Source organism: Pipistrellus kuhlii, unplaced genomic scaffold (genome assembly GCF_014108245.1).
Source record: "Pipistrellus kuhlii isolate mPipKuh1 unplaced genomic scaffold, mPipKuh1.p scaffold_m20_p_3, whole genome shotgun sequence".
Classification (NCBI taxonomy): Eukaryota; Metazoa; Chordata; class Mammalia; order Chiroptera; family Vespertilionidae; genus Pipistrellus; species Pipistrellus kuhlii.
Genome location: NW_023425529.1, coordinates 40382082 through 40406563, shown reverse-complemented (window position 1 = coordinate 40406563; position 24482 = coordinate 40382082). Strand labels below are relative to the sequence as shown.

Genomic DNA, 24482 nt, shown 5'->3' with positions numbered 1-24482 from the left:
GAGTCCCTCGGCCTGGGCTATGGGGATCAGGCTGAAACCAGCAACCTGACATCCTTTGAGAGGTCTCCGAGTACGAGAGGGCACGGGTGCAAGAGGGCACTCTGCAAAGTTGCTGTCGTTCAGCAGCTCCTGCATTAAGCACCTGCCCCCTGGTGGTCATTGCACAACATGGCTACCGGCTGGTGGCTTAGGCTTTTAGATATATAGATGATATGAAAATATTTCTCCCATTCTGTGAATTGTCTTTTTGCTTTCTTTCTTTTTTTTTTTTTTTAATATATTTTATTGATTTTTATACAGAGAGGAAGGGAGAGAGATAGAGAGTTAGAAACATCGATGAGAGAGAGTCATTGATCAGCTGCCTCTTGCACACCCCCTACTGGGGATATGCCTGCAACCAAGGTACATGCCCTTGACCGGAATCGAACCCGGGACCCTTCAATCCCCAAGCCGACGCTCTATCCATTGAGCCAAACCGGTCCCGGCTCTTTTGCTTTCGTGATCGTGTCCTTTGATGGAAGAAAGTTTTTAGTTTTGATGAAGTCCAATTTATTTATTTTTTCTTTTATTCTTTGAGTACTATATCTAAGAATCCATTGTCAAATAGGAGAACATAAAATTTAACCCTATGTTTTCTTCTAAGAGTTTTATAGTTTTAGCTTTTTAGTTTAGCTCTTTGATCTTTTCTGAATTAATTTTTATATATGGTATGAGGTGAGGACCAATTTCATTCTTTTTCACGTGGCTCTCCAGTTGTCCCAAAACATTTGTTAAAAAGATTATTCTTTCTTCTTGAGTGATCTTGGTACCCCTTATCAACAATAAATTGATCATAGACACATTGATTTATATCTAAACTCTAAGTTCTTTCCCATTGATCTTTATGACTATCCTTATACCAGTGCTACAAACATTCATGATTGACATAGTCCAGGACCTCACAACTCCAACATTTTCAACAAATGATTAACTAGCATTTAGATTGGCAAATAATTTGGCTCAAGGTATCCAACTACCTATTAAAATCTTATACTGTGTCAGTATTAGTTATAAAGTTGCCTGCTATCTCCTATATTTAGGATAACGTTTATATGACAGAAATCAAATTTTCTTATCTAATTGTGCTTTTTGAAAATAAAATCCTCCAAGTAAATTTATAGTTTTGAAACTTATACATTATCTAGGCCAATTTGTTTTCAGTCTTGTTTTTACAGATTAAAAAACAGACCTCCACACTTCTCATAATAAAAATACCATATTTTCCCAAACTGTGACCTTCAAAGTATTTCTTCCATTAAATTTATTTGCACGCTAGAACTAATCCAGGCTTTTTGACAAACTGTGTACCCTTCTAAAGGGAACAAACAATTATTGGTGTGTAGAGAAGCTTATCAACATCTTTTTTTTTTTTTTTTTTTTTTTTTGTAGTTAAGATCCATCACATTGGGATGTGATGGCAAATATTTAGACAATAAAATTCTGTATTTGTCTTCCAGATATTTGATACCATGTAGACCCACAAAAAAAAAAAATCTTATTAGTAGAGGTAATTTTAAAATAGAAACATATTGAGAATATGTTATATTCTGAAATAAAACACTAAAGAAATAAACTAATAGAAATCATGAAGTGATGGACTCAGGAATATGTTCTTCTTCTGTATACTTTGTATATTAAAATTTTTCATTAGTCTTTTTAATATAGATTTCTAGTATGTTAACTTAAGGGTACATAGTTTTACTGATGTTGAACAAAAGCTTAAGTGTTCTGCTATGGACTGAATTGTGCATCCCCCAAATTCTTAGGTTGAAGCATTAACCCCCATTATGACTGTATTTGGAGATGGGATCTACGAAGAGGTGATGAAAGTTAAATGAGGTCATTAAGGTGAAGTTCTCATCTGATAGGGCTGGTACCCTTGTAAGAATAAACACCAAAGCTCTCATTTTGTCAACTGGGGACACAGCAAGAAGGCAGCCATTAGCAAGCCGGGAAGAGATTCCTCACCAGCAACAAGATGTGCACTTTCCATCCTCCAGAACTACAAAAAACAGATTTCTGTTGTTTAAGCCAGCCACTCTCCGGTATTTTGTTACGGCAGCCTAAGCTGACTAATACATGCTCTCAGATGCAACCCCTCCTCCCCAACAATGTATACAGTTTCTCCAGGTCAAAACACAGCACAGCAGTTCAATTGTCTTTCATTGTAGTTGCACATAAAAGGGATTATCTAAATATGTAAGCGGTATAAATCAGAAAGGGTGTCTTCAGTCTGCCATTGATAACCATCACATCACTTAGAGAATAAATGGTACCGCAATGGGATAAATATACAACTTGATCTCTAAGATGGGTAAGGAGATTCAATCCGTACCACATTTTTTTTTTAACATCAATAAAACAGATTATTTTCTTACTGAAATATTTCTAGAAGAAGGAGGGGAAGAGGAAGAAGAATAGGAGAAGAAGGTGAAGATCAAGAAGAAAAAGGGAGAAAATAAATAACTTCCTTTCTTATTTGTTTGTAGGCATCAGATGGCTCTGCCTCTGAAAATTTTAAAAAATATGTTATAGTATTTAAATATCAGCATGGAAAACCTGACTCAGTAATATCAGTGCTATGTATAAACTCATGCTAAGAACTTAAATTTTCCACATGAGCTCATGGGTGGTTGAAACAAAAGAGCTCCAAAATTATTGAACATTTTAAAGGAAATTTAATCAACACTAAGAAAAAGAATTTTAATCTTAAAAAAACAAAGGAAGCTATTTTTGGAACTACAACAATACTTGACTTAATAAAATTCAAGGAAGAATCTTAATAATCAAAACTCTGGGAGCTAAAAAGCCATTGAAAAAAATCTTTAAAATGTTAAAGCTTTTAAAATTCCTCGTCATGATGTGTCAAAGGAAGCGGAAGACTGCAGGCCAGTTGAATAAAACCTTCCTAAATACCTTACTTAACTGCTTAATTCATTCATCTGTTAATCCATTCATTTATCTATTTTTCTGGGAGACTCTTGGTCAAATTGCCTTTTAACAGGCTGGACTCCCCTAACACATATGATCCAACGAGTGATTATCTTTCCCCTTGTGAAAAACAAGTGGTATTAACCAGCAGGACCACTGTAACTGCCTTAAAGACTCACTAACACATCTCCAGAGGACATTAACAGTTATTACAACACACAGAACTTGTGAGGCCTTTTAAATTCCTGTGAAAACTTCCTTGGTGTCCAAGAGAGGGACCTGCTCACTAAACATACCTCCAATGAGGTAAAAGAATTCTGCCCAAGAGGAGGTAATCCAATATTCACAACACCATCTTTTAATTAATTAATATATATTTATTTATATATATATTTTATTATTGATTTTTTACAGAGAGGAAGGGAGAGAGATAGAAAGCTAGAAACATCGATGAGAGAGAAACATCGATCAGCTGCCTCCTGCACACCCCCTACTGGGGATGTGCCCACAGCCAAGGTACATGCCCTTGACCGGAATCAAACCTAGGACCTTTCTGTCCACAGACTGACGTTCTATCCACTGAGCCAAACCAGTTTTGGCTACACCATCTTTTTAAAAAGCAGTTTGCAGCTGTACCTCGTGAGCATGGCTATGGCTTTAAGACAAAAGCTTTTGTGTTTGCCCCCTGAAAAGTACAAAATGGAAGGTGCAGATAGTGGCAGGCATTGCAGGAGGAGCAGGGAGTGAGGGGGGAAGAAACTACACCAGCAAAGGCCAGAATGGATTGCAGATACCATGGGAAGATGATTTAATATTTGTGTTGGCAGAGAATAAAGAGGTTTTAACTGCACTCTGATTCTTGTGCTTGAAATTTCCTCCAGCATTACTATAGAGATTCCAAATTAGGCCTAATCCAGAAAGCACTGTCACCCTTAGTTTTGGCAAAGTCCTATTTTAGTATATGTGCTTCCAAAGAGAGCACAGCAAAGTCCTGAAAGTACTATCCATTTATTCATTTGTACAAACACTAGAGGCCCAGTGCACAAAATTCATGCACAGGTAGAGTCCCAAGGCCTGAATGTGCATATGATCTATGACCCCAAGCACAGATCTGTTCTCAGGGACAATGTTCTCTGTCTCTTGCTAAGGCAAAAAATCAGAGAGTAGAGAAAGCTGTATTATCAGCTTTGAAGGGCCAGATTGTATTAAGCTGAAAAGCCTCTGAACTAGATCTCAAACATGCCTGCTTTTCAGGCATAAACAACACTGAGTTTGAATCCAAGTTCCATCACTTACTATCTATTAGGGCCTCGGTTTCCTCAGTTGTCAATGTGTGTGGGGGAGTGGGGGTGTATGAGGGGGGGTTGGCATCTAGCTGCCAGATTTGCGATGAAAAAAAAATAGTAAAAGATAAGCCTCAATACAGTGGTGCTGAATCAGAAATTTGATCACTGCTTTCTCTGCATAAGTGTGCTTCTTCGTTTATTATGGCTTTTTATCTCTTCCTATTCCCAGGAAATCTTTAGTAAATTATCCAGAGTCCCAAACTTAGTTTTTCCCCCTTCTAAACAGGAATAACAGGAAGAAGAAATAGTTGTATACACACAAAGGGTTTCATCAATGTGCTTCTCTAAACAAAATATGCGACTCGCAAAACCACATTCTTTATAAAAAGTCACATTTTGGCTACCTGCTTTTTTGCACATATATTTCTCTGCAGACATGTCCCAAAAATTTCTGATGCAAACTAGAAGGCAGTTTAGAGTTGATTGCCTGAAACCTTTCAATCTTTCTCCATTTATTTATTTATTTATTTATTTATTTATTTTTCTTTTTTTTTCTTTTGGTAAAGGCTGGTATTGGAGTCAATGACAGACCATGAAGCAGGAAGTGCTACCGGCATGGAATAGTACAGTAAAAGGCAGAAAAACTGAGCACTCACACCTGGACAAGCCTCGGTGTCTTTATTTCTAAATTGGGGGTAAAAATGTTTAATGGTTGTGAGAATCAAACTAGATAATATATGTAAGCTGTCTCACACAGTTCCTGACTCATAGTAAATGTTCAAGAAAAGTTGGTTATTTTCACTCCTCATCTGTGAATCTTGAATTCAGAGATCTGCTCATCTTTTGAATCCCCATAGCCTACTCTTATAATACATATTATACCCTGACTTGTGTTATAGTAAGGAAATATAAACCCTTTCCCTACTCCTTTAGGACGAGGACTCCATCTGACCCACTTTAGTATATTCTAGAGACCTAACTCAGTACTCAGCATTCACTTGTGGGATGAACAAGACATCCTGTTTAATTGGAAGGAGACTGTGTGTGATAGTAAGGAAAGCTAGTTCTATTAGCCAGTTTTTGGTAATAGACTATAAAGACAAACTTACCAAGAGTGGGGAAATATTAGTTAACAGAAAGGGAAAGTCTTGAGATGCAAAGTCAAGATGGCAGAGCAAGTAGACCTTGAACTCACCTCCTTCCACAAACCCATCAAAAGTACAACTAAATATAAAACAACCACCCCTGACCACCTGAAAACTAGCTGAACAGAACTCCTATAACTAAAGATATAAAAGAAGAAGCCACACTGAGGGTGGGAGGGGCAGAGACATAGCCTGGTCAGATGTAGCAATTCATAGATGGAAAGGATAACGTAACTGTGGAGGTTCCCCTAAGGAATGAGTGGGTCCCACCCTTACACCAGGATCCCCAGCCTAGGGCATCTGTGCTGGGAAGAGGAGTCTCCATAACATCTAGCTTTGAAAACCAAACAGGGATCATATCAGAGAGAGACAAAGGGCGGGGGAGACCGAGGCACTGCTCTTAAAGGATTGGTGCACACACTCACCCGCTCCAAGCTCCAGCGTGGAAGCAGCAGTTCCAGGAGTGCCTGGGACCTGTGGGGAGGAATTAGATTGACTAACATTAGGGGGAGGGCTGGAGGGACAGGGATTGGTGGAAACTCTCCCTGAGGTGGAAAAGCTGGCAGGTGCCATTGTTCCTTTGTTTCTTTTGCTGTGGTCTCCTTCCACCTGGCTGACCTGGAGCAGGCAGGTGCCAAACCTGTCACTCTCCATTAACCTGGCTACCACTGTTCACCCCATCCCAGCATTCCAGAGATCCTGCCCCACCTAACCTGCTAGCCCTGGCCAAAGCCTTTCCCAAGTGTGCTCCTGACCTTCCACACAAGCAGCACTGGCCTCAGGTCAAATCATAGCAACTACCAAGTGGTCACAAGTCCAGCACAAGCAGTGGCCAGCCTAGGCCAGCACCAAGCCCCACCCAGTGGCTGCACAACAGACACACCCAACAGGCAGCTGGGGCCAGCACTGGAGCCCCTCCAAAGCAATTTCCACTCTGTGGGGTCAGCCTTGGCACACCAGATCATCCATTAGTCTTGGCTGGCCCTTGCAGCCAGTCACCTGAGTCAGCCCCACCCACAAGCAAGCCTGCAGCAACTGGAGCCCAACTCCAACAGAAGGGCACACACAGTATTCTAATAACTATGTATGCTGACAAACAGGTATGAGATTTTTAAAGGTGGTCACTTAGTAAGTTTTAAAACGTCTGATCACTATGATGTACACCTGAAACTAATATAACATTGTACATCCACTGTAAATGAAAAATAAAAAATGATTTTAAAAATTAAAGCAGCAAGAGAAAAGCATGTAGTAGTACAAGGGATCCCGTAAGACTACCAGCTGCAGGGGTCCTCAAACTTTTTAAAGTGGGGGCCAGATCACGGTCCCTCAGAGAGCTGGAGGGCCGGACTATATGAACTACTAATTCCTACTGTAACACCTCGGCTGCGCTCACTGCCCAAAAAACCTGGCGGGCCGGATCAGACTCCTCTGCGGGACGCATGTGGCCCACGGGCCGTAGTTTGAAGACGCCTGCTAAGACTACCAGCTGATTTTGCAGCAGGAATTTGCAGGCCAGAAGAAACAGCACAATACATTCACAGTGATGAAAGGGAAACCTATTACCAAGATTACTCTATTCAGCACTTATCACTAGATTGGAAAACAGATAAAGAATTCCTTAGACAAGCAAAAGCTAAAGGAATTTCTTACCACTAAACAACACTACAAGAAATGTTAAAGGGTCTTCTTTAAGCGGAAAAGAAAAGGCTAAAATTAAAAATAAAGAAATATAAGGGAAAAAATCTCACTGATAAAGGCAAACATTTAGTAAAAGTAGTGGATCAACCAATTATAAAGCTAATATGAAGGTTAAAAAGCAAAATTAATAAGATCATGTGTAACTACAATAAATAATTAAGAGATATGCACATATACAATACTCATACACATACTTCTGAGTATTTATCCAAAGAACTTGAAAAGATATATGTGCCCCTATGTTCACTGCAGCATTACTTATATTAGTCAATATATGGAAGCGACCTAAGTGTCCATTGATAAATGAATGGATACAGAATATATAGTACACACACACACACACACACACAATCCATTGATAAATGAACGGATAAAGAATATGTAGTGTACACACACACACACACACACACACACACACACACAATGGAATATTACCCATAAAAAGGAAAGAAATCTTGCCATTTGTGACAACATAGATAGATCTAGAGGGTTTTATGCTAAGGGAAGTAAAACAGGAAAAGACAAATACCATATAACTTCACTGACATGTGACGTTATGTGGTATTTACTAAAAAACAAAACGAACAAAATAAAACAGAAGTAAACTCATACAAAGAACTGATGGTTGCCAGCCAGCGGGGTGGGAGGTGGAGGAATGGGCAAAAAAGGTGAAAGGAATTAAGAAGTACAAACTACCAGTTATAAAATAAGTCATGGGGCATAAAGTACAGTAAAGAGGATCTAGTCAGTAATATCATAATAACTGTGTATGATGACAGATGGGTTCTAGACTTATCATGACAATCACTGCATAAAGTATAGAAATGTGTAATCGCTATGTTGTATACCTGAACTAATATAATTTTGGATGTCAACCATAATTGTAAAATAACTTAAAAGTAAAAAGAGAAAGAAAAAGAAATTTTTATTTGGTTTTGCACCCAGAAGGGCAGTTAGGATGTGCCAGGGGCAGATCAAAGACTATCTGTTATGTAACCACGAAGTTTGCTGCACACTGAGACCCTTTACTGTAGAAATGGAACTTCCGTCTCTCACTGAAGGGAGAAGCCCTTGAAAATCTCAATACTCCCTGGAGCCCAGGGGAGAACGGGGGACTCTGAAAGAGCATAAGAGAAAGGCAAGTAATAGGTCTGTTATGAATGTTTGCAAATAATGTGACTTTACAAACTTTTGTTAAAGGATTACAACATTGGAAGGCATTATGGTAAAACTAGAGGCCCCAGCCATGAAATTCATGCAACGTTAGGCCTTCCTTCTCCTGGCTGCTGGCTTTGCAGCCTCACCCCCTACCCACACTCACCTTGGCCTGATGCTGCCCGAGTCCACCGCCACACATCCTGCCAGTTCTCCTGTTCTGCAGAGCCCCCTGATCGATCACCCCACAGAGGGTACCCTGGGCATCCCTCTGCTGGGTGATCATGGGGTGATGGCATGGCCCCCAGGACCAATGGCATCACATCCACCTTGGTTGGTGTGGTGCCAGTGAGTGTCATAGTGTGGTCATCGTTCTGCTGTTGGGTCGTTGGGTCAATTTGTATATTACACTTTTATTATTTTAGACTAGAGGCCCGGAGCACGAAATTCATTCATGGGGAAGGGGCTTGTCCCAGAGTCCATCCTGCAACAATGCTAGCATCCTGCACCCTGGCCAGCCTTTGGCCAGAGGCCTGCCCTCCCTCCCTCTGCAGACTGGAGGGTGTGGGACACTGGGGCTCATTGCCTGAGCAGCGTCCAGCAACCCGGCTGCTATAGGCGCTGCCATTTTTGTGACGAAGTGATGGTTAATTTGCATATTACACTTTTATTAGATAAGATAATGTACCTTGAACGTGGCTTTCCTATGAAGAAAAAGCAATGTTCTGTTTACTAAAGTCCAATACATAGATTGAGATGAAAATCACAACTCTTTAGCTGAAACCACTGATTTGCTCAATAGAAACAGCAAATGATATATTGAGTAGAAATGGTACCTTCATTTCCTGCACTAACACCAATGGAATATGGAGGGATATATTTTCCTCCAGGACAGAAATCTAATGAAGTATAGTGAAATTTGCCTGGAGACTCTTTACTAAAATAGCACTTATTAAAAAAAATTTTTTTTTAATATTACTATTGTTAGAGTTTCAACAATCAAGACTCTGTATTTGAAAGGCATTAGGAAATGGGCTCCAGTCCCCTGAAGCACATTTGGCCCAAGTGTCTCTTGTACCAGAGACAGAGACTGCATTGAAGAATTCCAGGTTTATGCTGTGCTTGGGGCGGTGTTGGCCACCACATAACAAGTGTTAAATAAAATATAGCAACATGTGACATGGAGAGCCTGAGCCTCCCATTCTTACTGCTAAGCCCACAGACCAGATGGTTGTACACACCCGTAATCAAGTGCAGAGCCGTGAGGAGCTGTGTGGGCCGGGGGCTGGTGAGGCAGCTCTGAGTCAGGCCGCTGCCTTCTCTCCCTCCTGTGAAACTGCTTCATGGCCTCCGAAGCCAGAGGAGCGGTGCTGGTGTTTTTGAGAGCTCACAGAGCTTTGGATGTGTCTAGACTAGGGGTGTCGAACTCAATCAGAGAAGGGGCCAAAATCTAAAATCCAGCCTAAATCGCAGGCCGAATGGTTTACTGAACAGTCATAAACTGTCATTGTGATGGAAACGCAGCAGAGTGCAGTGATGACAGCGCGGTGCGGGCCACATTGCAAGGCCTGGCGGGACAGATTTGGCCCGAGGGCTTTGTGTTTGACACGTGTGGTCTAGACGATTCATGAAAAAATCCGCTAATTTCCCTCGAGTATGTGCAAAATGACATCTTATCAACTCCTTTACCACCGAGAGCTGTGACTTGCTAATAAGACGGGTAAAGAAACCAGGACATCTCAGATAGAACAACGCAGTTGATTGTTCATGAGACACTTGAAAGTATTAGCTCTTTTGAAAAACAAATAAATGAAACTCTACCTTGAGGACATCATGCCGAGTGAAAAAAGTCAGTCACAAAAGAATGGTGAATGATTTCACTTATCGAGGTCCTCAGAGCAGTCAAATTCACAGAGGCAGAAAGGAGAAAGGTGGTTGCCAGAGGCTAGGGAGGGGGGAATGGGGAGTTATTGTTTAGAGGCCACAGTCTCAGTTTCATAAGATGAAGAGTTCTGTGGGTGGATGGCAGTACCACAATAATGTGAGAGTACTTAATGCCACCAAACTATACACTTAAAAAAATGGTTAAGATGGTAAGTTTTATGTCATGCATATTTGACCACAATTTAAAAAATATACAACCCTATAAAATAAGAGAGGAATATGCTAATTGTCCATTATGCTACACCCTGAGGTGTAACAACTAACCACATTGAGACAGGATCTCAGATCTGCAGGAGGGTGGGGCATCAAACTACAAGCGGGAGGCGGAGATCTATAAGAGGGGGCAGGGCAGCAAGCTAGGGGAGGGGGGGGGGGGCAGGGGGAGTTACAGGAGGGTGGCGGCGGCCTCCTGGCCCATGGATTCGTGCGCAGGGCTACTAGTAAACATATACACAGAAATCTAATAGGTATTTATTTCCTCTGAGGGTCAGTGAAAACCATGAAGATCTCCCTCCTCTCATAAAATGAGAGCAGATGCATTGGGAAGCATTTTAAAAATTGTCTTCCCCTTTCCTGTAGATGCCGGTGGCCCCTGGAGCGTGAGCTTATCTAGGACAAGGTTTTTCATCTCTGTGTTCTGGAGACTCAAACTATGAGGTTCATAGTGTCCCCAGGCCTGTATTATTAATGTAAACTGAATGTTAAATATACTCTCCAGGTCTAACAAAAATTAATTTAAAAGAAATCAGAGTGCTTCTAAAGCAACTGAATTCAGTGGGAGGAGGAAAGTACTTCTCTTTGAAATGTGAAGCTATGTAAGCCAAGCGTCAAAGAACTGCAGCCCTTTTCCCCCTGCCGCACATGGCTTTTGAACGGGAGAGCTGGGGCCTCTGTGCTCCCACCTCACGTTCCCCAGCATCTGTGGCCTGGGGGAAGCAAGCTTCACCTTGACCCACTTCTGGTCAGTGCTGGCTGGCTACGGACTCAACAGAGAAGAGCCTGGTCAATAATTACCCAAAAGAAAACAGTAGTTTGTTCTAAAAAGGAAGCTCATGTTTTTGTGATCAAAGCAGCTTCTCTGGGAACCTCAGACCCTTTCATTGATTGTGCTCCCAAAGGGCTCCCAGGACACTTCCTGTGTGAGGTTCAAGGCAGGACCGCTTCTTCCGCCCTCGTGGTCTCTGTCAGGAAATGAAGCAGCATGTCACGGAGTATCTCTGTGTGCCTTAGAGGTGTCCTCCTCCCAGGAAGACAGTCCTGGTGCAGCAGAGAGGTCATATTTTGTTAGTGAATCTGGGCTGGACCCTGTGCTGGACACACACTCTTTGCCAACCACAAGCTATGACTGAACACTTCCTGGGTGAAATATGCGCGTAAGTGAGAAGGAACTGGTTGTTTGAAAGGCTATGGATTACATTAAATTTTTTTTATTTTTATTGAAGTGGGTTTTATTTTAAGCTCCGTATTTTCCTCTTCATTGGCAACCATGTCTGCAAAACTCACGTTATACACGCTGAACCCAATGTTTTTTTTATTTTAATCTCCAAGTGGGGACAAGAAGAAGTGAATTTGGCTGTCCCCTGGGTTAGTGATTTATATGATACATTGAGCATTTATTTATCCCCCTTGGTTTATCTACTTAAAAAGAAAATTTCTTTTTACTGTGGTAAAATACACAAAATATAAATTTTTTCATCTCCACCCTATTTATTTTTTGACATGGAGAGATATGTATCTGTGGTCTTTCCATCTTAACTATTTTTAGTGTTCAGTTGAGAGGCATTCAACACATATTATTGTGCAACCACCCACCCACAGAACTCTTTTCTTATAAAACTGAAACTCTTTACCCATCAAACAATAACTCCTTATCCCGGGCCACCTGCCACGAATCCCTGGCAACCGCAATTCTACTTTTGGTCTCTATGATTTTGACTCTTCTAAGTATCTCATCTATGGGATTAATACAGTGTTGTTTTTGTGTTGTGACTGACTTACTTCACATATAATATCCTCAAGGTTAGTTCATGTTGTAGTATATGTCAGAATTTCCTTCCTTTTTTAAAAAAATATATATTTTATTGATTTTTTTACAGAGAGGAAGGGAGAGGGATAGTTAGAAATATCAATGAGAGAGACACATCGATCAGCTGCCTCCTGCACACCCTCCACTGGGGATGTGCCCACAACCAAGGTACATGCCCTTGACCGGAATTGAACCCAGGACACTTCAGTCTGCAAGCCATTGCTCTATCCACTGAGCCAAACTCATTTCAGCAGAATTTCCTTCCTTTTTAAGGCTGAATAATATTCCTTTATATCCATTCACAACATTAAGAGTCACATTGCCTCACATTTTGCTCATCCATTCTTCTGTTCATGGACACTCAGGTGGCTTCCATGTTTTAGCTATTGTGAATAATACTGCTGTGAGCAAGAGTGTATGTTCATTTACTTTTTATTTCCAAAAAGTCCATACCAATGTTTCATTTAGAGATGAAAGGAGACCAGAGGAGGAGTGGGAAAAGCAAGAGGACTCATGAAACACCTCAGCCACCAGCAAGCATCTTACAAGCCACCTATTATTGGCCAGTTCTAAACACCATTGATTATGTGGAAAAATAAAGAGGAACCTTCAGTTTAAAAATTACTGAAAAGTTTAATACACTGCCCAAGTCTCAGTAGGCCTTAGGGTCAAACCGATGTTTACTACAAGGGTTATTAGAGGTCATGTTTGTGACTGCCAGTATCACCCAGGGCTCTTAACAAAAATACTGATACATAGATCTCATTTCTGGAGCACTGATTTAACTGGCCTGGGGTGGGCACCAGTATATATATATTTTTTAAGTTTTTCAGATAGTTCTAATGTGCAGCCAGGGTTGAGAATCACTGACATAGCTTAACCCTCCCTCTCTATTCCCATTTAGAGGGAGAAAAGAAAAATGATGTGTTAAAAGTGACACAGGTGATGATAAAAAAAAAAAAAAAAAGCAAACAGAGACTGAAATATCAAGTATAGTGCTCTAAACTTCCTGAAATTTTTTACAGTGTCTTTGCCTCTAATTCTATTCTTCAGGAAGTGCAAAACTAAAGTACCATCAAATAGGTCATTTTTATTCAATCTAGACTGATTTAAATCAAGATTAAAGGCACGCTGAAAGTTTATTGTAGTTTTCATTTTAACACCTGAACCGTGATGGAATCAAATTTGAACAAATTCTATCTACAGTCAGAAATCTGCCAGAGGAAGACAAAGTCAGTGTGAGGCCTGAGATGTTATACACTTCTAAAATTAAACAATCAGAAGCATAAAGTTTAGAGACAAGAAGAAAACGGACATAACATAACAGGGCTGATTCTAAAGATGACTCCCCTCTATTGTGAAAGACAAGTGATGGAATCAGAGGAGGAAGCGCAAAGGGCCAAGAAACATGTGAGAAGAACTTCCATGGAGGCAGCAGGGAGACTCCTTGGACCTGACACCTGGCACAGGCATTCACCAATCAGAATTTTGAGACTCTTTCATGAACAAGAAACAATAATGAAGAATATCCAGACCGAGGCCGTCCGCCTCACCCACTGACTCAGAACAAAAAATTAGAGTGTAAGGAAAGCTGCTTTGAGGAGATTAAGCAAGAAAACCAGAACTTCTAGGGATCTGTACGAAGATATGCCCAGGCAGCCCGGCTGCATGGAAGAATCCGTCCTAAGAAACAGTCACAACATGGAACACTTGCTCTCTGTATTAATGTGGACTCATTGACAGCAAGGGACAAAAATGGACTCAAATTCACTTGAGCTGGAAATAGTTTCAAATCTCCTGTAAGGAACCAGATGCATAAGTGGGGAGTTTAGGGGAGAGGCGATGAGTATAGATAATAGCAGCCCAGAGTACATTCCCTCCACTCCACAATCAACAAGGGGAAAACCTCCCAGGAGTTCCACTTAGAAAAACTCAGCGGAAGGTTTCAAATAGTCTTCTTTTGAAACATGCGACCATCTCTGATAACCGGAAGGAACTTTGCTTCAGAAAAAGTTGGCCTTTATAATAGTGAAGGAAAGATCTAAGCTTAAGAAACCACCTATCACTTTATTTTTTTTAAAAAAACAACAACACATTTTATTGACTTTTTACAGAGAGGAAGGGAGAGGGATAGAGAGTTAGAAACATTGACGAGAGAGAAACATCCATCAGCTGCCTCCTGCACACACTCTACTGGGGATGTGCCCACAACCAAGGTACATGCCCTTGACTGGAATCGAACCTGGGACCCTTCAGTCCACAAGCTGACGCTCTATCCACTGAGCCAAACCAGTTAGGGCTAGCACTATATCTTTTTATCCCAATTTTGAAATGCAAGTATCATAAAGCACATTCATTGGCCCGAGTTTAATGGAACAACATCCTAATGAAAACATACTGACTAGTGCAGCCGGCCCTCCTGGAACCTCACTGACAGATTCTTGGAACTGCAGCACAAATACCCACAATGAGAGCAACTTCACCATAAGCTCGATGGTAAAAGAGGACCCGCTGTACTGGAGTGCTTCACTGGGTTGTGCTCACAATTACAGCCTTTCAAAAACCTCAGCTGCACATGTTCTTGCTGAATGTACACTTTATTTATTCATTTTTAAAACATATTTTACTGATTTTTTACAGAGAAAAAGAGAGAGGGATAGAGAGTTAGAAACATCAATCAGCTGCCTCCTGCACAGCCCCCAATGGGGGATGTGCCCGCAACCAAGGCACATGTCCCTGACCAGAATCAAATCTGGGACCCCTGAGTCCGCAAGCCGACGCTCTATCCACTGAGCCAAACCGGTTCTAGCAGAGAAGCATGTGTTTTAATGAGCGACTCTGGGTAGGCTCCTGGACGGGGGCTGGGTACCCGAAAGACCAAGTCATGGTGAGAAACTTTGGAATCTTTAGCCCCGCCCTCCATCCTCCAGGGAGGGGAGAGGGGCTGGGAATGGAGCTAATAATGGAATAAGGGATCACGCTTATGTGAGAAAGCTTCCATAAAACCCTAACAGTGTGGGGTGGGGCGGGGTTGAAGAGCTTCCAGGTGGGTGAACACCAGGAGATCTGGGAAGGGTGGCACTCCTGGGGAGAGCATGGGAGCTCTGCGCCCTTTCCCCACACCTTGCCCTAGGGATCTTTACCATCTGGCTGTTCCTGAGTGGTATCCTTTGACAATAAACCAATAATCTAACAAGTCGTGTTTCCCTGATCTTTGTGAGCTGCATTAGCCAGTTAAGCAAACTCAAGGAGGGGGATAGTTGCAACCCCCAATCCGTAGTTGGTGAGTCAGAAGCCCAGGTGACAACTGGGCTTGTGATTGACAACTGAAACGGAGGCGAGGGGCAGTCTTATAGGACGGAGCCCTTAACCAGTGGAGTCTGGTGCCATCTCAAGAGTTGAGCTGTAGGAAACTCAGCAGGTATTGAACTGGCTGGGGGTGTGGAGAACCCTGCCCCCATGTTGCACTTGGTACTGGGATCATCCTAGAACCCCCTCCAAGCATGGAAGAGAGACTGGCACAGAGGGAAGGGCGCAGGGAGTGGCCCAGTGACTCCCTGGCAGGGGCCCCCATGCCTCTCCTCAGCGGGGTGGGCACACAGAATTCCAGAGCCAGAGGTTTCCTGGTGCTTTGTGAATTCGCCTTACCTTTTTAAAAAATATATATATTTTATTGATTTTTCACAGAGAAGAAGAGAAAGAGAGATAGAGAGTTAGAAACGTCAATGAAAGAGAATCATCGATCAGGTGCCTCTTGCACACCCCCTACTGGGGATGTGCCCGCAACCAAGGTACATGCCCTTGACTGGAATTGAACCTGGGATCTTTCAGTCCACAGGCCGATGCTCTATCCACTGAGCCAAACCGGTTTCGGCGAATTCGCCTTACCTGAACCCCAGTTGAGTGGGCCAGCCAGAGTACTTTCCTATATGCACCCACTTTCCTTCCCTGGATGCACCACCGCCCCCCTCCCCACCCCCCCCAGGATTAAGGTATCTTTAACACAAGGATTTCCTCGCCGTGAATTATTTAATTCCATAAACAGGAAAGAGAAATGTGAGAATGGTAAGGAGAAATGTGAGAATTGTATCTGATAAAACAGTTCTTGATTTTAGAAAGAGGACATGGAAAAGACCAGCTCTTCCATGTCAGCAATAACCTGGCCTGGGGGGTTCTTGTGGCAGAGCAGAAGCGCACGAGAGCAGGGGTCAAAGCAGTTACCTCCTAGCAATGGGCCCGCACACCCCGCTGGGCGGCTTGTCCCCGCTCCTGTCCTCTTTCGTAAGAGGATTTAAGTTCTCTTCCAGATTTCATTTTCTAACTCTCACATACATTCTTCAATTAAAAATGGTAAAACTTGCTAACTGCATCATTAGTAGTATATTTTTCTACACTTTCTGGAAGACACAGAAAGTATTTTCCAATATTGATGAGGGAATAAAATCGCTACAAGACAAGAACCTTCCCCATTAAGCATCAGCTCCTGGTGTGCTCTTTGGAGAGACACCAGCACTTTGTCACTCTCTCAATCACTCACGTTCCCCTGTGACTTGTTTTTTTAAGAAGCAGTTTTCAAGCTGTTTCTCACCAAAACCTTTTCTAAAGGGGGAACATATTTTCCCCGCAAAAATCCAGTCAGGATTTACTGAATGACAGTTCGGGGTAAAGCACTGACAAAATAAATTTTAAAATTCCGTTTTGAGCAATGGTTTCCACCCCCTTTGCATATAATCAACGTGTGTAGTCATAAAACCACCCCACATGAGTCTTACTTTCCTTTTTCTTATTCACAGCTCTCCATTACTTCAAGCTACAGGCCCTTCTTACCAAGTCTATCCCCACCAATTCCACATGCACAGCACCACACACTATCCTCCCTAAAATACTGCCTCCACCCTCCAATGTCAGCACTGAAGGCAGGATAAAACCTAAGGCCTTACCCCAACCTACCTCCGCAGCCCAGCTGCCATCTCTCCTTCCCAGTCTGCGGTCCAGCCCCTGGGAAGTTTCCCTGTTCGAGACTCATCCCAGACCCTTCCCCCTTTGCTCATTCTCCTCTCTGACTTGGAATGCCTTCCCTCCTCTGAATGCTGCTGGTCGTTCAAAACCTAGACAAGACTTCCTCCACAGAGCTTTCCCGAACTCTGCATCTTGCAGGGCAGCCTCTCTCCTCTGTCCAGCCCACTGCCTGGCACAGCAAAGAAAAGGACCCGGTTAGACTTGGAGATAGTCCCTCAGGGGTCGGGACTTCCTTAGCAGGTCTGAGTCCACTTTGGCTCAGCTCGACCTCCAGGTCCCCATACAACAGGGGAGAGAGGAGTCACGGTCCACAGGAGGCCCCTGGCCGGTCTCACTCACTCACACACACACACACACACACACACACACACACACACACAGAAAACCTCTCCCATCCAAAGGTTAGCTGCCTTGCCCCCCTAAGTCACAGAGCCAGTGCACGGCCAAGAGGAGCCGCATAACCTTTTTCTGCTTTCATGTTGCTTTGCATTAATTTCACGGGAGAGTCTCAGCCGACCCTCCTCACCCTGAGACCAGAAGAGAGAGTCGGGATGCGACAACAACGGATTAAAACCTCATGTCAGTTTCAAGGGACAGAGGGAAGGGCTTTGCTTGGTCTTGACGCAAACAAGCTCTCCAGGATCCCCTCGCTGAAGTCCACAGGCGGAGCGGTGACCCTAAGAAAATAAACAGGCGCCCCAAAATAGCCCTGCTTGCTTCATGACGTCCGCAGGTGTTTCCAGCGCTCCCTGGACTTACCGGGTCCCCGGCGCAGGCGGGGGCTGCAGGGAGGACCGGGAGGGAGGCTGTGCAGGGGCGGCCAGCCGGGTCTCCCCCCCGCAGAGCAGCTCAGGAAAAGGAAAGGCTAACTGGGAGCCTGTAAATCACAGCCGCGGCCCGCGGGCTGGTTTCTCATTAATTGGCTGGTCGGTGTGACCAAAGGTTACCGTGGGAATGATTCATGGAGCCGCTCTGCCGCGCGGCATGTAAACACGGCCTTCTAATCGAGATCTTCGCTATGAAAACGGTCATAAATAGCTGCGAATTACTACTGCGGGGCAGCTCATGACTCCACCAGAGCAGATGGGAGCATCGCCTGAGCCTTTGGGGGTGCAGGGGGGCCCGGTGCCACCCAAATGGCCAAATGGCACCCTGGCTGCCCTGCTCTGTTCCAGGGGAAGCACGTTTCAGAAAGCCATCGAGCCTTGCAAGCCTCTCTCTCTCTCTCTCTCTCTGTCTCTCTGTCTCTCTCTCTCTCTCTGTCTGTCTGTCTCTCTCTCTCTCTCTCTCTCACACACACACACACACACACACACACACTCTCTCTCTCTCTCTCTCTGTAGGGCAGATAAATATGTAACTGCCCCAAAATATGGCAAAATGAGCCCCTATTAATAACTCCAAGTCTGGGGATTCAGGCTGTCCAATCCGCCTGCCAAAAAAGTTCAGAATGTTTGCTGGGCGCTTTGGTTTTTATTTTTTATTATTATTTTTTTAAACTCTGTTCTTGATTTGCTTCAGTACATTTCCTACTTAGACATTCTAACCCAGTATGTGTCAAATTTTATCTGTGACCTTACTAGGACATGCCAGAGCATACAAGGACAGGAATAGAAGGCCTTTAAAGCTACTGGGCTTTCAAAAGGATGCTGGCCGAACATTTCCCATATGTCTCCATTGCAGCCACCGTCATCTTGGCCAAATATGCAGAAATGGCTAAAGAGAAAATAAAGAGACTCCCTAAATTACACGGATAAAAGGCTGTATTACTATAATAATTCTTTGTGGAACATTTACGATGGCCAGACACGGTGCTTATAAGACGTCATGGCTAAGCCTACATCAACACTACAAAGTGGGTGTTGTTCCCATTTCACAGGCCAAGGCCTGCCAGTGACTCTCAGGGCTGGAATTCACACTCACCCACTCTTCAGCTCGAGCCCCATGCAACGGCCAGTAGGCAATCCTTTCTGACCGATTATGGCAATTTCATGGTCCAACCCACCACTACCATGCCCTGGCCCTGAGAGGAAACCTAAATCCTCTCCTGACATCACAGAGACCATCTGGCAGCAAGCTGACTGGGAAACTGTGCCGTACAGTCCTGGGGAGGCAGTGGGGAGAAAAGGTATAACAACCTATTATCTTTGCACCATTCATTATTATTATAAGACAATGAAAACTGCATACAAAAAATGGTAAAACGTCACAGACGCTTCAACCCACTTATATTCCCTGATATCGATACATTGCGTCTGAAAATCTCCAATGTAATCATGCTCACTAGACTTTTCCAAACATTGAGATTGTTTCTAATATTTAAAAGCTAATGATGTTAAAATGTGATTTTGGTAGACCATGCGTTTTAATGATACACAGTCTATGAGTATATAATACGAATATATTAGGAAGATACTTTCGTCAGAACAATTAATTCTTTTTGAGAATTACCTGGGAGTCAATAGCATAGTGGTTTTAGATAGAAGCTATCGTCTATGACAAATTATTTCTCTGAGTACTGAATGCATAATAAACCCAAACCTTTTTAATCCACAGTTTTTCCCCACTGATATGATTAGAATGGGAAGCATTAAAGTAGCTAATAATTATTGCATTTAATATCTGATGGCTACTGAACAGTTAATTGTTAAATGCATAATAATTAGGAAGATTTTGTGTCACAAATGTGGGTCAAAAAATAAATTTAAAACAAAAGGGGTCAATGAGTCTTAGAATGAGATTTCAGTCATGGGAAACTGAGGTACAAGAAAGCCAAATACATGACAAGAGGTATTCAACTCACTGGTGATTCCACAGTGACTAGCATTCAGTTCTCTCGACTCCCAGGCCAGCGTTCTCCCTGCTAAAATCACAGTTTGGTTACACGTAATATTTTGTTCCTTTCTATCTACCTATATTTTGCTTTTCTTTGGAGCCATCTGGAACATATAATAAAATATATGTCCCCTAGGTGGCATATATCCTAGGTGGTTATATTTAAGATAGGACAACTACATTCTTCATATTTATTGAAAGGAGATGATCAAATTACAATCAAATAACTGTTATTGGATTTATCACTAGAATCTCCAGTGTTACTGGCCTTTCGAGGATCAGAAAAAAAATTCTCCTTTCTATCCCACCCGTTCTAGACTCTCTGTTTATCTCCTATGTGGAAGGCCTCACATTTGAGATACTGGAGGACTGCAGATGACTTGTTTTTGCCTCAATATTATGAATAGGAATCTGAACAAACACAGAATTAATGATAACTTAACAACCAAAGGGGAAAAGTACTTCAAACGAAAAAAATTCCTAATATCTTTTTTTAGTAAAATGATGAACACATACAAGAAAAACAACTATTGACTGAAGGACAGATGATTCAGCTGGTTTCTACATTAACAATGACTCATTTGGTAAGAACTGAAATGTTTAGAAAATAAATGCTACTATTGTACCAGAAAAAATAAAATACATAATATGTTAGAAACCAAACATTCTCGAAACATAATTTTTTTATGTCGATATATGACTTCTGAGGGTTCTGAATATTACTCTTGTCTTTAATCACATAGATAAGGGAAATAAAATGTTAATGGTAGTCTTTCAAGAAAAAAAGCAGTCCTTTATGCACGAAGATAATTATTCTAAAACAGTATTTATGATTAGTCCTGTATCTGAGAGTTTATATTAATATTCCCTCATTGGCCTTAAATCAGATCTGTGAGAATGGTCTCTTTTTCAAGGAAACAGTTAAACATTGCACAGAGGAGCCCTTTGGGGCCACTGGATGTATACGTATACTGATGCCTGCATTGATGCAAATGTTCTGTGTGTCCACTGTGTCTTCATCGGAGAGTCATTTTTATGACTGGCATGAGATGGGTGTGAGCTTGTGAATGTGCTGGCCAATGTTGGGAGTACCCAGATGGAATGAGAGGTTGTGCAGTTGGCTCAGAAAACCTCTGTTAACTGCCGATACTGGCTCCTTCAAGGATGACTTTATGAATGTTGGCTAGGCAGTCGCTAAGTCTTATTTTCCTGGGCTAAGTAAAGCTGACACTGCTTTCCTCTTTTCCTCATGCTCTTCAAGAGCAATGTTTAGAACTCTAGCAGAGCTCCAAGGATAGATGGAAGTCCAGAAGGAATGGTAAAGGGAAAAGGAGAGTTCCTGAAAAGGTGATAACTGATTATCAGGTCATGGCATTCTCAAAATATTCATGAGAGGAGGAGAGGGAATATTTGTTGTAATTGTTAGACACTGTACTAAGATGCTGAGAATGCAAAGGTGGTAGAAACATACATCCTCTTTTTCAAGGCACTTACAATTTGATAGAAGAGTTGATTTGGTATTGGGTGGCGTGTGGGGGACAGGGAAAGGTTTATCTGTAATGGTAAGTAGCCCTTTTAGGCAAAAGAAGTGGTCAGCTACGAGATCACAGAAGATACTCTGGGAAGACTCCTCCTAAAATGTATTCCAACCAATGCTAAAAATAGTATCGTGAATCATTATTCCTTAGGATCTAATGTTGTCTTCTAACAGCAGTGTTTTCTGAAATGTTACTGGAAAAGCCAGCGAACCAAGTATTTGCTGGTGTGAAAGATTTTCAGATCATTCTCCTTCCTCACGGGAGAGGGGAGGGCTGCACCAAAGCACTGGGTGCCTAAGGGAAAGGGTGAGATCTATTCGTCAAGAAATTGTGGCCTTAGCTGGGTAGCTCCGTTGGTTAGACCATGTCCCAATATGCCAAGGTTTCAGGTTTGATTCCCGGTTAGGGCACATGTAAGAATCAACCAATGAATGCATAAATAAGTGGAACAACAAATAGATGTGTTCCTCTCTCTTTCGCTCCCTTCTTCTCTCTCTAAAATCAATAATTTTTTAAAAAAATAAAGAGATTAAACCAATTGTTGGTTGCTAGGAATCTTGCTGGAATTAACTCAAATTAAAAAGAGGAGTTAAGTGAAAATAAAGCCAGCAATCTTATAGATGTCCAGGAGCAGGAAACAAAGTCCAGATGGACTTCATAACTACGGGAGCTGGGAAGTAGAAAGTCAGCTGGACTCTGATTCTTTATTTTTTTTTTTTTACTCTTCTCCTTGCCTTTTAAAACATGTCTAATTTCTTTTCTCTAGAGACTTGGCTTCCTCTGATTATTTATAATTTTGTCCTCAAGTAACTCTGGTTGTACTTGACTTGTGTGCCCTGGCGCCAACCTCAGCTCCCACTGGATGTGAGCTCTCAGCGGTAGTCCATAACCACTGATTGTGATTTCTGTAATTTGGCTCAAATTCTTGGGAGAGTCTAATTGCTGTCCGAGTTTGATCCTGGTCTGTTTACAATGGGGTGAGGTGGACATGGGTAAGGTCAGGGCCACTTTAGCTTGTCCTTTACTGCAGAGACTGTGAACAGCAGGAATTTCCAGAGACAAGAAGTGAGGAGGTGGCACAATTGTCCCAAAGCATGTCAACTATGACCCCAAACCAAATGCTCTCTCCCCATTACCTGGAGAGGGGCAGGATCCTGCCTGTTATAACATCATTGGAGCAGCAGTTTACTTTCTATTAAATCTGTAGTAGGGGGAGAAGATGGAGAATCAGAAACCAAATTTTTATCCAAACTCTATCCTATTTTGCTTTGTGTCAGTACTCTGGGTAAACTGAGGAGACAGAGGTAGACACTGAAGAACTTTTAATTTATTTAATCAACCCTTAGTGAGCACCTACTCTGCCTTCTTTTAGATGAGAAGAGTTTTATGTATATCAAAAGTTTATATTATTAACTAAGAGGCCTGGTGCATGAAAATTCATGCACTGGAGGCAGGGGGGTTCCTCAGCCTGGCCTGCCCCCTCTCACAGTCCAGGAGTCCTCAGGGGCAGGAGGCGACCCGGTGATCAGGGGAAGGCGATGCTCCATCACACCTCTGCTGCTGCCACTGCTGGCAGTGCAAGCCTCAGCCGGCCCCCTGTGCCTCAGGCCAGCCCTGGGCGGCTGGGGGGCTGAGGGGCCTGGGAGGCTCTGGAGGCAGGCTCATGAAGCAGCCAAGCCCGCCTGGGGGCAGGTCCTGTCTTGCTGTGCACCTGCCACTCCGGGGGGGTGGGGGGGGCTGAGAGGACTGGGTGCCACCATCTTGTGGCTGTGGGCACCACCATCTTTGAGGGGTTAGCAGTTAATTAGCATATTCCCTCCTTATTGGCTGTGGGCAATGCCATCATTGCGATGGTGTGTCAATTAGCATATTTCCTCCTATTGGCTATGGACACTGCCATCTTTGAGGGTGGGGCAGTCAATTAGCATATTCTCTCTTTACAGAATATGTTTCTTGGCTTTCCCCTGAATATAGTTTAGATTTAACCAGTGAGAAATTCCCAAAATAATCTTGGAATCAATTGTACCTAAAAATTTCTATGAGTAAAGTATTAATAAATTTAGATATATAAACAATCATCATTTTTGGCTTTGAAAACTAAGTTCAGTCCAGTGCCTGGAAAGGAAAACTAAGCAGAAAGACTAAAATAAACAGTGTATTATCAGCCTTGACTTTAATGGGTTTCCTCATGACTGAAAACTCACTGTATTTGCTGTAGGCAGATGTTTATATATGCTTTGACTTTTAAAAATCTGATAGCTCAGCCAGTGTGGCTAAGTGGTTGAGCATCAACCTATGAACCAGGAAGTCAGGGTTCAGGCACAGTTCAATCCCAGGCAGAGCATATGTCCAGGTTGTGGGCTGGAACTCCAGTTTGGGGCGTGCAAGAGATGGCCAATCAATTATTTTCTCTCATCATTGATGTTTCTATCTCTCTCTCTCTCTGAAATATCTATATATATAAAACCCTAATATACAAATAGACCAAATGGCGAAACAACCAATCAGTTGATATGACGTGCACTTATCACCAGGGGGCATGTGCGGAACATGGCAGGCGTTGGCAGCAGGTGGCAGAGCATGGAACATAGTGGGGTCAGCTATGGTGGGATGTTGGAGCAGCTGAACAGGGGTGCCAAACCAAGGCAGGGCACTGTGCTGGTCACTGTCATCAGGGCAAACCTCTGGCGGGGCAAGCCTACTGAAAATTCTTTTCTTCCATGCACCATGGTCCTGCCCAGTGCTCACACCTGCTGCCAGCACCAGAGCTACCACTCGCACCCACTGCTAGTCCTGATCACTCAGTACCGTCAGCGAATATAAGCAGCAGCTGTCAGCCCTGATTGCCCCTTGCCACCATGAG

General features: G+C 42.7%; 1 long non-coding RNA gene across 1 annotated transcript; it reads left to right on the top strand.

Annotated features, from left to right (window-relative positions):
- The first annotated feature begins 8806 nt into the window (after positions 1-8806).
- LOC123653066 lies at positions 8807-24064 on the top strand. The gene is made up of 3 exons (XR_006742700.1): positions 8807-8821; positions 14090-14095; positions 23945-24064. It is a non-coding gene; the product is annotated as an uncharacterized LOC123653066 (long non-coding RNA).
- The last annotated feature ends 418 nt before the right edge of the window (positions 24065-24482 follow it).